The sequence below is a fragment of the Entelurus aequoreus genome, linkage group LG03 (assembly GCF_033978785.1).
Source record: "Entelurus aequoreus isolate RoL-2023_Sb linkage group LG03, RoL_Eaeq_v1.1, whole genome shotgun sequence".
NCBI lineage: Eukaryota > Metazoa > Chordata > Actinopteri > Syngnathiformes > Syngnathidae > Entelurus > Entelurus aequoreus.
This window is the reverse complement of record NC_084733.1, coordinates 86888396-86903369: the sequence shown is the minus strand read 5'-3', so window position 1 is coordinate 86903369 and position 14974 is coordinate 86888396. Positions and strand designations below refer to the sequence as shown.

The following is a 14974-nucleotide window of genomic DNA, read 5'->3' as shown; positions in this document are numbered from 1 at the left end:
CAGAGTTGGTCTCATTGGTTGAAAGTCCACGCCTGTTCCCGCCCACAAACAGCTGATTGGCAATAACAGGAACAATACCTTGTTATTTTTCTTCATCGGTGCAACGTGAGAACTACAGCTGCTACTTCTGTAATATGACGAGTCAATGCAATGATTAACTTCACATTCATGTGTGCGATATCTGATAACATTCATGCCAAATTCATTCATTCATTACTATTCAATGGAAACTGAAGTGTCTGATATCATTTATCCTGAATTATTTCATGTATTATTATTACTCAATGAAAACTACAGTGTCTGATATCCTTTATTTCGAATGCATTCATGTATTATTATTTTATGGAAACTAAAGTGACTGATATAATCTATTAATTTATTTATGTAATGAAAACCAGTGTCTGATATTATCCCAAATTAATTAAATGATTATTCAATGACAACTAGTGTCTGATATAATTTATCCCGAATGCATTTATTCATCAATATTCAATGGAAACTAAAGTGTCTGATATCATTCATCCCAAATTCATTAATTTATTACCGTTAAATGGAAACTAAAGTGTATCATATAAATTATCCCAAATTCATTATTTATTATTCAATGGAAACTACAATGTCTTGTATAATTGATCCTAAACTCATTCATTTATAATTCAGTGTCAGATATCATTCATCCTGAATCCATTCATATATTATTAAATAGAAACTCCAGTGTCTGATATCATGTATCCTGAATCCATTCATTTACTGTATTATTATTTCATGAAAACCAGTGTCTAATAATATTTATCATAAATTATTTAGTTGACTATTTTAGTGTCTGATATCATTTATCATAAATTATTTTTTTATTTTTCAATGAAAACTTGTGTCTGATATAATTTATTCTGAGTTTATCCATTTGATATTATTCAATGAAAACTAAAGTGGCTGATATAATTTATGCCGAATTTGTTCATTTATTATTATTCAATGGAAACTAAAGTGTCTGATATCATTTATCGCGAATGAAGGAATTTACTTCTTAATAAAAAATAGTGGCTGATATCATTTATCTTTAATTCATTCATTTATTGCTATTCAATTGAAACCAAAGTGTCTGATAACATTCATTCATTCATTACTATTCAATGGAAACTGAAGTGTCTGATATCATTTATCCTGAATTATTTCATGTATTATTATTATTCAATGAAAACTACAGTGTCTGATATCCTTTATTTTGAATGCATTCATTTGTTATTATTTTATGGAAACTAAAGTGACTGATATAATCTATTCATTTATGTATGTAATGAAAACCAGTGTCTGATATTGTTTATCCCAAATTAATTAAATGATTATTCAATGACAACTAGTATCTGATATAATTCATCCCGAATGCATTTATTCATCAATATTCAATGGAAACTAAAGTGTCTGATATCATTCATCCCAAATTCATTAATTTATTACCGTTAAATGGAAACTAAAGTGTATCATATAAATTATCCCAAATTTATTATTTATTATTCAATGGAAACTACAATGTCTTGTATAATTGATCCTAAACTCATTCATTTATAATTCAGTGTCAGATATCATTCATCCTGAATCCATTCATATATTATTAAATAGAAACTCCAGTGTCTGATATCATGTATCCTGAATCCATTCATTTACTGTATTATTATTTCATGAAAACCAGTGTCTAATAATATTTATCATAAATTATTTAGTTGACTATTTTAGTGTCTGATATCATTTATCATAAATTATTTTTTTATTTTTCAATGAAAACTTGTGTCTGATATAATTTATTCTGAGTTTATCCATTTGATCTTATTCAATGAAAACTAAAGTGGCTGATATAATTTATGCCGAATTTGTTCATTTATTATTATTCAATGGAAACTAAAGTGTCTGATATCATTTATCGCGAATGAATGAATTTACTTCTTAATAAAAAATAGTGTCTGATATCATTTATCTTTAATTCATTAATTTATTACTATTCAATTGAAACTAAAGTGTCTGATAACATTCATTCATTCATTACTATTCAATGGAAACTGAAGTGTCTGATATCATTTATCCTGAATTATTTCATGTATTATTATTATTCAATGAAAACTACAGTGTCTGATATCCTTTATTTCGAATGCATTCATTTATTATTATTTTATGGAAACTAAAGTGACTGATATAATCTATTCATTTATTTATGTAATGAAAACCAGTGTCTGATATTGTTTATCCCAAATTAATTAAATGATTATTCAATGACAACTAGTGTCTGATATAATTCATCCCGAATGCATTTATTCATCAATATTCAATGGAAACTAAAGTGTCTGATATCATTCATCCCAAATTCATTAATTTATTACCGTTAAATGGAAACTAAAGTGTATCATATAAATTATCCCAAATTCATTATTTATTATTCAATGGAAACTACAATGTCTTGTATAATTGATCCTAAACTCATTCATTTATAATTCAGTGTCAGATATCATTCATCCTGAATCCATTCATATATTATAAAATAGAAACTCCAGTGTCTGATATCATGTATCCTGAATCCATTCATTTACTGTATTATTATTTCATGAAAACCAGTGTCTAATAATATTTATCATAAATAATTTAGTTTACTATTTTAGTGTCTGATATCATTTATCATAAATAATTTTTTTATTTTTCAATGAAAACTTGTGTCTGATATAATTTATTCTGAGTTTATCCATTTGATATTATTCAATGAAAACTAAAGTGGCTGATATCATTTATGCCGAATTTGTTCATTTATTATTATTCAATGGAAACTAAAGTGTCTGATATCATTTATCGCGAATGAATGAATTTACTTCTTAATAAAAAATAGTCTCTGATATCATTTATCTTTAATTCATTCATTTACTACTATTCAATTGAAACTAAAGGGTCTGATAACATTCATTCATTCATTACTATTCAATGGAAACTGAAGTGTCTGATATCATTTATCCTGAATTATTTCATGTATTATTATTATTCAATGAAAACTACAGTGTCTGATATCCTTTATTTCGAATGCATTCATTTATTATTATTTTATGGAAACTAAAGTGACTGATATAATCTATTCATTTATTTATGTAATGAAAACCAGTGTCTGATATTGTTTATCCCAAATTAATTAAATGATTATTCAATGACAACTAGTGTCTGATATAATTCATCCCGAATGCATTTATTCATCAATATTCAATGGAAACTAAAGTGTCTGATATCATTCATCCCAAATTCATTAATGTATTACCGTTAAATGGAAACTAAAGTGTATCATATAAATTATCCCTAATTCATTATTTATTATTCAATGGAAACTACAATGTCTTGTATAATTGATCCTAAACTCATTCATTTATAATTCAGTGTCAGATATCATTCATCCTGAATCCATTCATATATTATTAAATAGAAACTCCAGTGTCTGATATCATGTATCCTGAATCCATTCATTTACTGTATTATTATTTCATGAAAACCAGTGTCTAATAATATTTATCATAAATTATTTAGTTTACTATTTTAGTGTCTGATATCATTTATCATAAATTATTTTTTTATTTTTCAATGAAAACTTGTGTCTGATATAATTTATTCTGAGTTTATCCATTTGATATTATTCAATGAAAACTAAAGTGGCTGATATCATTTATCCTGAATTATTTCATGTATTATTATTATTCAATGAAAACTACAGTGTCTGATATCCTTTATTTTGAATGCATTCATTTATTATTATTTTATGGAAACTAAAGTGACTGATATAATCTATTCATTTATTTATGTAATGAAAACCAGTGTCTGATATTGTTTATCCCAAATTAATTAAATGATTATTCAATGACAACTAGTGTCTGATATAATTTATCCCGAATGCATTTATTCATCAATATTCAATGGAAACTAAAGTGTCTGATATCATTCATCCCAAATTCATTAATTTATTACCGTTAAATGGAAACTAAAGTGTCTCATATAAATTATCCCAAATTCATTATTTATTATTCAATGGAAACTACAATGTCTTGTATAATTGATCCTAAACTCATTCATTTATAATTCAGTGTCAGATATCATTCATCCTGAATCCATTCATATATTATTAAATAGAAACTCCAGTGTCTGATATCATGTATCCTGAATCCATTCATTTACTGTATTATTATTTCATGAAAACCAGTGTCTAATAATATTTATCATAAATTATTTAGTTTACTATTTTAGTGTCTGATATCATTTATCATAAATTATTTTTTTATTTTTCAATGAAAACTTGTGTCTGATATAATTTATTCTGAGTTTATCCATTTGATATTATTCAATGAAAACTAAAGTGGCTGATATCATTTATGCCGAATTTGTTCATTTATTATTATTCAATGGAAACTAAAGTGTCTGATATCATTTATCGCGAATGAATGAATTTACTTCTTAATAAAAAATATTCTCTGATATCATTTATCTTTAATTCATTCATTTATTACTATTCAATTGAAACTAAAGTGTCTGATAACATTCATTCATTCATTACTATTCAATGGAAACTGAAGTGTCTGATATCATTTATCCTGAATTATTTCATGTATTATTATTATTCAATGAAAACTACAGTGCTGATATCCTTTATTTTGAATGCATTCATTTATTATTATTTTATGGAAACTAAAGTGACTGATATAATCTATTCATTTATTTATGTAATGAAAACCAGTGTCTGATATTGTTTATCCCAAATTAATTAAATGATTATTCAATGACAACTAGTATCTGATATAATTCATCCCGAATGCATTTATTCATCAATATTCAATGGAAACTAAAGTGTCTGATATCATTCATCCCAAATTCATTAATTTATTACCGTTAAATGGAAACTAAAGTGTATCATATAAATTATCCCAAATTCATTATTTATTATTCAATGGAAACTACAATGTCTTGTATAATTGATCCTAAACTCATTCATTTATAATTCAGTGTCAGATATCATTCATCCTGAATCCATTCATATATTATTAAATAGAAACTCCAGTGTCTGATATCATGTATACTGAATCCATTCATTTACTGTATTATTATTTCATGAAAACCAGTGTCTAATAATATTTATCATAAATTATTTAGTTTACTATTTTAGTGTCTGATATCATTTATCATAAATTATTTTTGTATTTTTCAATGAAAACTTGTGTCTGATATAATTTTATCTGAGTTTATCCATTTGATATTATTCAATGAAAACTAAAGTGGCTGATATCATTTATGCCGAATTTGTTCATTTATTATTATTCAATGGAAACTAAAGTGTCTGATATCATTTATCGCGAATGAATGAATTTACTTCTTAATAAAAAATAGTCTCTGATATCATTTATCTTTAATTCATTCATTTATTACTATTCAATTGAAACTAAAGTGTCTGATAACATTCATTCATTCATTACTATTCAATGGAAACTGAAGTGTCTGATATCATTTATCCTGAATTATTTCATGTATTATTATTATTCCATGAAAACTACAGTGTCTGATATCCTTTATTTTGAATGCATTCATTTATTATTATTTTATGGAAACTAAAGTGACTGATATAATCTATTCATTTATTTATGTAATGAAAACCAGTGTCTGATATTGTTTATCCCAAATTAATTAAATGATTATTCAATGACAACTAGTGTCTGATATAATGTATCCCGAATGCATTTATTCATCAATATTCAATGGAAACTAAAGTGTCTGATATCATTCATCCCAAATTCATTAATTTATTACCGGTAAATGGAAACTAAAGTGTCTCATATAAATTATCCCAAATTCATTATTTATTATTCAATGGAATCTACAATGTCTTGTATAATTGATCCTAAACTCATTCATTTATAATTCAGTGTCAGATATCATTCATCCTGAATCCATTCATATATTATTAAATAGAAACTCCAGTGTCTGATATCATGTATCCTGAATCCATTCATTTACTGTATTATTATTTCATGAAAACCAGTGTCTAATAATATTTATCATAAATTATTTAGTTTACTATTTTAGTGTCTGATATCATTTATCATAAATTATTTTTTTATTTTTCAATGAAAACTTGTGTCTGATATAATTTATTCTGAGTTTATCCATTTGATATTATTCAATGAAAACTAAAGTGGCTGATATCATTTATGCCGAATTTGTTCATTTATTATTATTCAATGGAAACTAAAGTGTCTGATATCATTTATCGCGAATGAATGAATTTACTTCTTAATAAAAAATAGTCTCTGATATCATTTATCTTTAATTCATTCATTTATTACTATTCAATTGAAACTAAAGTGTCTGATAACATTCATTCATTCATTACTATTCAATGGAAACTGAAGTGTCTGATATCATTTATCCTGAATTATTTCATGTATTATTATTATTCAATGAAAACTACAGTGCTGATATCCTTTATTTTGAATGCATTCATTTATTATTATTTTATGGAAACTAAAGTGACTGATATAATCTATTCATTTATTTATGTAATGAAAACCAGTGTCTGATATTGTTTATCCCAAATTAATTAAATGATTATTCAATGACAACTAGTATCTGATATAATTTATCCCGAATGCATTTATTCATCAATATTCAATGGAAACTAAAGTGTCTGATATCATTCATCCCAAATTCATTAATTTATTACCGTTAAATGGAAACTAAAGTGTATCATATAAATTATCCCAAATTCATTATTTATTATTCAATGGAAACTACAATGTCTTGTATAATTGATCCTAAACTCATTCATTTATAATTCAGTGTCAGATATCATTCATCCTGAATCCATTCATATATTATTAAATAGAAACTCCAGTGTCTGATATCATGTATACTGAATCCATTCATTTACTGTATTATTATTTCATGAAAACCAGTGTCTAATAATATTTATCATAAATTATTTAGTTTACTATTTTAGTGTCTGATATAATTTATCATAAATTATTTTTGTATTTTTCAATGAAAACTTGTGTCTGATATAATTTTATCTGAGTTTATCCATTTGATATTATTCAATGAAAACTAAAGTGGCTGATATCATTTATGCCGAATTTGTTCATTTATTATTATTCAATGGAAACTAAAGTGTCTGATATCATTTATCGCGAATGAATGAATTTACTTCTTAATAAAAAATAGTCTCTGATATCATTTATCTTTAATTCATTCATTTATTACTATTCAATTGAAACTAAAGTGTCTGATAACATTCATTCATTCATTACTATTCAATGGAAACTGAAGTGTCTGATATCATTTATCCTGAATTATTTCATGTATTATTATTATTCCATGAAAACTACAGTGTCTGATATCCTTTATTTTGAATGCATTCATTTATTATTATTTTATGGAAACTAAAGTGACTGATATAATCTATTCATTTATTTATGTAATGAAAACCAGTGTCTGATATTGTTTATCCCAAATTAATTAAATGATTATTCAATGACAACTAGTGTCTGATATAATGTATCCCGAATGCATTTATTCATCAATATTCAATGGAAACTAAAGTGTCTGATATCATTCATCCCAAATTCATTAATTTATTACCGGTAAATGGAAACTAAAGTGTCTCATATAAATTATCCCAAATTCATTATTTATTATTCAATGGAATCTACAATGTCTTGTATAATTGATCCTAAACTCATTCATTTATAATTCAGTGTCAGATATCATTCATCCTGAATCCATTCATATATTATTAAATAGAAACTCCAGTGTCTGATATCATGTATCCTGAATCCATTCATTTACTGTATTATTATTTCATGAAAACCAGTGTCTAATAATATTTATCATAAATTATTTAGTTTACTATTTTAGTGTCTGATATCATTTATCATAAATTATTTTTTTATTTTTCAATGAAAACTTGTGTCTGATATAATTTATTCTGAGTTTATCCATTTGATATTATTCAATGAAAACTAAAGTGGCTGATATCATTTATGCCGAATTTGTTCATTTATTATTATTCAATGGAAACTAAAGTGTCTGATATCATTTATCGCGAATGAATGAATTTACTTCTTAATAAAAAATAGTCTCTGATATCATTTATCTTTAATTCATTCATTTATTACTATTCAATTGAAACTAAAGTGTCTGATAACATTCATTCATTCATTACTATTCAATGGAAACTGAAGTGTCTGATATCATTTATCCTGAATTATTTCATGTATTATTATTATTCAATGAAAACTACAGTGCTGATATCCTTTATTTTGAATGCATTCATTTATTATTATTTTATGGAAACTAAAGTGACTGATATAATCTATTCATTTATTTATGTAATGAAAACCAGTGTCTGATATTGTTTATCCCAAATTAATTAAATGATTATTCAATGACAACTAGTATCTGATATAATTTATCCCGAATGCATTTATTCATCAATATTCAATGGAAACTAAAGTGTCTGATATCATTCATCCCAAATTCATTAATTTATTACCGTTAAATGGAAACTAAAGTGTATCATATAAATTATCCCAAATTCATTATTTATTATTCAATGGAAACTACAATGTCTTGTATAATTGATCCTAAACTCATTCATTTATAATTCAGTGTCAGATATCATTCATCCTGAATCCATTCATATATTATTAAATAGAAACTCCAGTGTCTGATATCATGTATCCTGAATCCATTCATTTACTGTATTATTATTTCATGAAAACCAGTGTCTAATAATATTTATCATAAATTATTTAGTTTACTATTTTAGTGTCTGATATCATTTATCATAAATTATTTTTTTATTTTTCAATGAAAACTTGTGTCTGATATAATTTATTCTGAGTTTATCCATTTGATATTATTCAATGAAAACTAAAGTGTCTGATATCATTTATCCTGAATTATTTCATGTATTATTATTATTCAATGAAAACTACAGTGTCTGATATCCTTTATTTTGAATGCATTCATTTATTATTATTTTATGGAAACTAAAGTGACTGATATAATCTATTCATGTATTTATGTAATGAAAACCAGTGTCTGATATTGTTTATCCCAAATTAATTAAATTATTATTCAATGACAACTAGTGTCTGATATAATTTATCCCGAATGCATTTATTCATCAATATTCAATGGAAACTAAAGTGTCTGATATCATTCATCCCAAATTCATTAATTTATTACCGTTAAATGGAAACTAAAGTGTATCATATAAATTATCCCAAATTCATTATTTATTATTCAATGGAAACTACAATGTCTTGTATAATTGATCCTAAACTCATTCATTTATAATTCAGTGTCAGATATCATTCATCCTGAATCCATTCATATATTATTAAATAGAAACTCCAGTGTCTGATATCATGTATCCTGAATCCATTCATTTACTGTATTATTATTTCATGAAAACTAGTGTCTAATAATATTTATCATAAATTATTTAGTTTACTATTTTAGTGTCTGATATCATTTTTCATAAATAATTTTTTTATTTTTCAATGAAAACTTGTGTCTGATATAATTTATTCTGAGTTTATCCATTTGATATTATTCAATGAAAACTAAAGTGGCTGATATCATTTATGCCGAATTTGTTCATTTATTATTATTCAATGGAAACTAAAGTGTCTGATATCATTTATCGCAAACGAATGAATTTACTTCTTAATAAAAAATAGTCTCTGATATAATTTATCTTTAATTCATTCATTTATTACTATTCAATTGAAACTAAAGTGTCTGATAACATTCATTCATTCATTACTATTCAATGGAAACTGAAGTGTCTGATATCATTTATCCTGAATTAATTCATGTAATATTATTCAATGAAAACTATAGTGTCTGATATCCTCTATTTTTAATGCATTCATTTATTATTATTTAATGGAAACTAAAGTGACTGATACAACCTATTCATTTATTTATTAATGAAAAACAGTGTCTGATATCATGTATGCAGAATTTGTTCATTTATTACTATTCAATGGAAACTAAAGTGTCTAATACCATGTATCGTGAATGCATTAATTTACTATTAGATAAAAAATAGTCTCTGATATCATTTATCTTTAATTAATTCATTTATTACTATTCAATGGAAACTGAAGTGTCTGACAACATTTATCCAAAATTCATTAATTTACTATTCAATGAAAACTACAGTGTCTTGTAATTGATCCTAAACTCATTCATTTATTATTCAATGGAAACTACAGTGTCAGATATAATTCATCCTGAATCCATTCATATATTATTAAATAGAAACTCCAGTGTCTGATATCATTTATCCGGAATTCATTCATTTACTGTATTATTATTTAATGAATACCAGTGTCTAATACAATGTATGCCAAATTATTTAGTTTACTATTTTAGTGTCTGATATCATTTATCATAAATTCTTTTTTTATTTTGTATTATTATTATTGGCTATTTTGAAGAAACTAGTATATGAAACATGTTTTTAGTTATTTCGCCTTTTTTTTGTTAAGTACATAACTCCACATGTGTTCATTCATAGTTGTGATGCCTTCAGTGACAATCTACAATGTACAGAGTCATGAAAAAAAGATTGTCCAAACTTTTAGCCAGTACTGTACACGATGTTCTTCAATTTATCCTAACTTTGTTTAGCATGTTTAAAATGAAGCAAATTGGATCATGTACTGTACTTATAATTGGTAATGATATTGACATGAGTGAAAATGCAGGGAATGAATGAGCTTGGACGTTAAATATAAAAGTGTTCTTTATTGACATGAAAAGTGGAACATACAGTAACTTACTATGGGCTAGTATAATGGGGTTGCCTTAAACCAGGGGTGTCAAAGGTACGGCCCGGGGGGCCGGATCAGGCCCGCGGACATGTTTTATCCGGCCCGCGGGATGAGTTTGCTAAGTATAAAAATGAGCCGAAATGTTTGAACGAAAGAAACTGCTGTTCTAAAAGTGTCCACTAGATGTCGCAATAGCAATTCTTTGTATCTTTGTAGATACATATGTAAAAAAAAAACAAAAAAAAACATGTTAATGCACCAGTCGAGGCAACTGAGCAAACTACGTAAATAACATCCTGTAAATTGATTTTGATATTATTTTTTTATCTTGATAAATTGAAAATCAACACCAATGATGAACATTATCACATAATTTATTCAGAAAGTATAAATAACGACAAATAAAAGGTAGAATACTATTAACCGCAACATGTAAGTGCCAAAACAACAACAACAACAACAACAGCGTTATGATTTCAACAATTTCAGCAACCTGAGGGTTCCTGGTTCGATCCCCACCTTCTACCAACCTAGTCACGTCCGTTGTGTCCTTGAGCGAGACACTTCACCCTTGCTCCTGATGGGTCGCGGTTAGGGCCTTGCATGGCAGCTCCCGCCACCAGCGTGTGAACGTGCGTGTGAATGGGTGAATGTGGAAATAGCGTCAAAGCGTTTTGAGTACCTTGAAGGTAGAAAAGCGCAATGCAGTGAAGTGAAGTGAATTATATTTATATAGCGCTTTTCTCTGGTGACTCAAAGCGCTTTTTACATAGTGAAACCCAATATCTGATTTACATTTAAACCAGTGTGGGTGGGCACTGGGAGCAGATGGGTAAAGTGTCTTGCCCAAGGACACAACGGCAGTGACTAGGATGGCAGAAGCGGGGATCGAACCCGGAACCTTCAAGTTGCTGGCACGGCCACTCTACCAACCGAGCTATACCGCCCCGAGCTATAACGTCATGTTCCCGCGTGTGTTTAAGAGCGCACTGCTGTGTTTAGATGGAGACAGGTGTGGACAATATTGGAGACACTTGTCCTCACACTAAAAGTATACAGAGAAGGAGGAAACTATTGGATGTTTTGCAGCAGATGATCGAACCTGGAACCTTCAAGTTGCTGGCACGGCCACTCTACCAACCGAGCTATACCGCCCCGAGCTATAACGTCATGTTCCCTCGTGTGTTTAAGAGCGCACTGCTGTGTTTAGATGGAGACAGGTGTGGACAATATTGGAGACACTTGTCCTCACACTAAAAGTATACAGAGAAGGAGGAAACTATTGGATGTTTTGCAGCAGATGATCGAACCTGGAACCTTCAAGTTGCTGGCACGGCCACTCTACCAACCGAGCTATAATGTCATGTTCCCTCGCTTCCCGCCGTGCGTTTAAGAGCGCACTGCTGTGTTTAGATGGAGACAGGTGTGGACAATATTGGAGACACTTGTCCTCACACTAAAAGTATACAGAGAAGGAAAAAACTATTGGATGTTTTGCAGCAGATGATCGAACCTGGAACCTTCAAATTGCTGGCACGGCCACTCTACCCACCGAGCTATACCGCCCCCGAGCTAAAACGTCATGTTCCCTCGCTTCCCGCCGTGCGTTTAAGAGCGCACTGCTGTGTTTGGATGGAGACAGGTGTGGACAATATTGGAGACACTTGTCCTCACACTAAAAGTATACAGAGAAGGAGAAAACTATTGGATGTTTTGCAGCAGATGATCGAACCTGGAACCCTCAAGTTGCTGGGACGGCCACTCTACCCACCAAGCTATACCGCCCCGAGCTATAACGTCATGTTCCCTCGTGTGTTTAAGAGCGCACTGCTGTGTTTGGATGGAGACAGGTGTGGACAATATTGGAGACACTTGGCCTCACACTAAAAGTATACAGAGAAGGAGAAAACTATTGGATGTTTTGCAGCAGATGATCGAACCTGGAACCCTCAAGTTGCTGGCACGGCCACTCTACCAACCGAGCTATAATGCCATGCTACCTCGCTTCCCGCCGTGTGTTTAAGAGCGCACTGCTGTGTTTGGATGGAGACAGGTGTGGACAATATTGGAGACACTTGTCCTCACACTAAAAGTATACAGAGAAGGAGAAAAATATTGGATGTTTTGCAGCAGATGATCGAACCTGGAACCTTCAAGTTGCTGGCACGGCCACTCTACCATCTGAGCTATAATGTCATGTTCCCTCGCTTCCCGCCGTTCGTTTAAGAGCGCACCGCTGTGTTTAGATGGAGACAGGTGTGGACAATATTGGAGACACTTGTCCTCACACTAAAAGTATACAGAGAAGGAGAAAACTATTGGATGTTTTGCAGCAGATGATCGAACCTGGAACCTTCAAATTGCTGGCACGGCCACTCTACCCACCGAGCTATACCGCCCCCGAGCTATAACGTCATGTTCCCTCGCTTCCCGCCGTGCGTTTAAGAGCGCACTGCTGTGTTTAGATGGAGACAGGTGTGGACAATATTGGAGACACTTGTCCTCACACTAAAAGTATACAGAGAAGGAGAAAACTATTGGATGTTTTGCAGCAGATGATCGAACCTGGAACCCTCAAGTTGCTGGCACGGCCACTCTACCAACCGAGCTATACTGCCCCGAGCTATAATGTCATGTTCCCTCGCTTCCCGCCGTGTGTTTAAGAGCGCACTGCTGTGTTTGGATGGAGACAGGTGTGGACAATATTGGAGACACTTGTCCTCACACTAAAAGTATACAGAGAAGGAGAAAACTATTGGATGTTTTGCAGCAGATGATCGAACCTGGAACCCTCAAGTTGCTGGCACGGCCACTGTACCAACCGAGCTATACCGCCATATGCAAGTATAACCCATTTATTTATTTTGAAGTTACCGTGCCGTGATTTTAGCAGTCCGGGCCCACTTGGGAGTAGATTTTTCAGCATTTTTTCTAAAAATGAGTTTGACACCCCTGCCTTAAACCAAAAGGAAAACAACTACCAGAGCAACCTTCAAAAATGTAAAATGACGATTCTCAAATTGGATTGAATATTTTTTCCGTTGCATTAAAACACACAGAACCTATTATCCGTTCCATTAATTTCACATCAGCTTTCCCGTTGAAAATCAACGTTATTCCCAAAACATTGTTGATAAGAGGTAGATGCCATAATCACTGAATAAGCTTCACTGACACAAAACGCTTGTATTTTTTTTTTTTTACACATAAGTTCATGAAAATATCGCCACACGTCGCTTATAATTACTAGAGTGGGGCAACTTAATGACTTAAAGGTGGTCCTGTCTATATAGTAGCAATTAAATACCCACTCTCAAATTGCACAACACTGTGTTTTGTATGGGCTTCAAAAAAAACAACTCTCGGAAATTAGCACGATTAACACACAAATGAACGGTGGTGGAAATGTGGAGGTCTACATTCTGTGCGACGAAAACAGTGCGATGGACGTTCGTTAGGGGTGTAACGGTACGTGTATTTCAGGTGTGTCCAAACTTTTTCTACTGAGGGCCGCACATGGAAAATTTTAAGCATGCGGGGGCCATTTTGATATTTTTCATTTTCAAACCATAACAAAATATATGGATTTTTTAAATTTTTATTAACCTTTAGGGCACCCGGGGACCATAAAGGGTCTCAGTCATTAAAACGTTAAAAATAAGTCAAATTATTATTATTTTTTTTTAATTTAACGCTTACAGTAAATCTCTATATCAGGGGTCACCAACGCGGTGCCCACGGGCACCAGGTAGCCCGTAAGGACCAGATGAGTAGCCCGCTGGCCTGTTCTAAAAATAGCTCAAATAGCAGCACTTACCAGTGAGCTGCCTCTATTTTTTAAATTTTATTTATTTACTAGCAAGCTGGTCTCGCTTTGCCCGACATTTTTAATTCTAAGAGAGACAAAACTCAAATAGAATTTGAAAATCCAAGAAAATATTTTAAAGACTTGGTCTTCACTTGTTTAAATAAATGCATTAATTTTTTTACTTTGCTTCTTATAACTTTCAGAAAGACAATTTTAGATTAAAAATACAACCTTAAAAATAATTTTAGAATTTTTAAACACATATACCTTTTTACCTTTTAAATTCCTTCCTCTTCTTTCCTGACAATTTAAATCAATG

At 29.9% G+C, this 14974-nt stretch overlaps 1 protein-coding gene across 1 annotated transcript in view; it reads right to left on the bottom strand.

The window, feature by feature from the left end:
- Nucleotide 1, bottom strand: part of hbp1 (HMG-box transcription factor 1) — a 39930-nt gene extending 39929 nt beyond the window's left edge. The window contains exon 1 of the mRNA XM_062043073.1: nucleotide 1. This exon is cut by the window's left edge and continues 161 nt beyond it. The gene's annotated coding sequence lies outside the window, so the exon portion shown is untranslated.
- Between the last annotated feature and the right edge of the window lie 14973 nt (nucleotides 2-14974).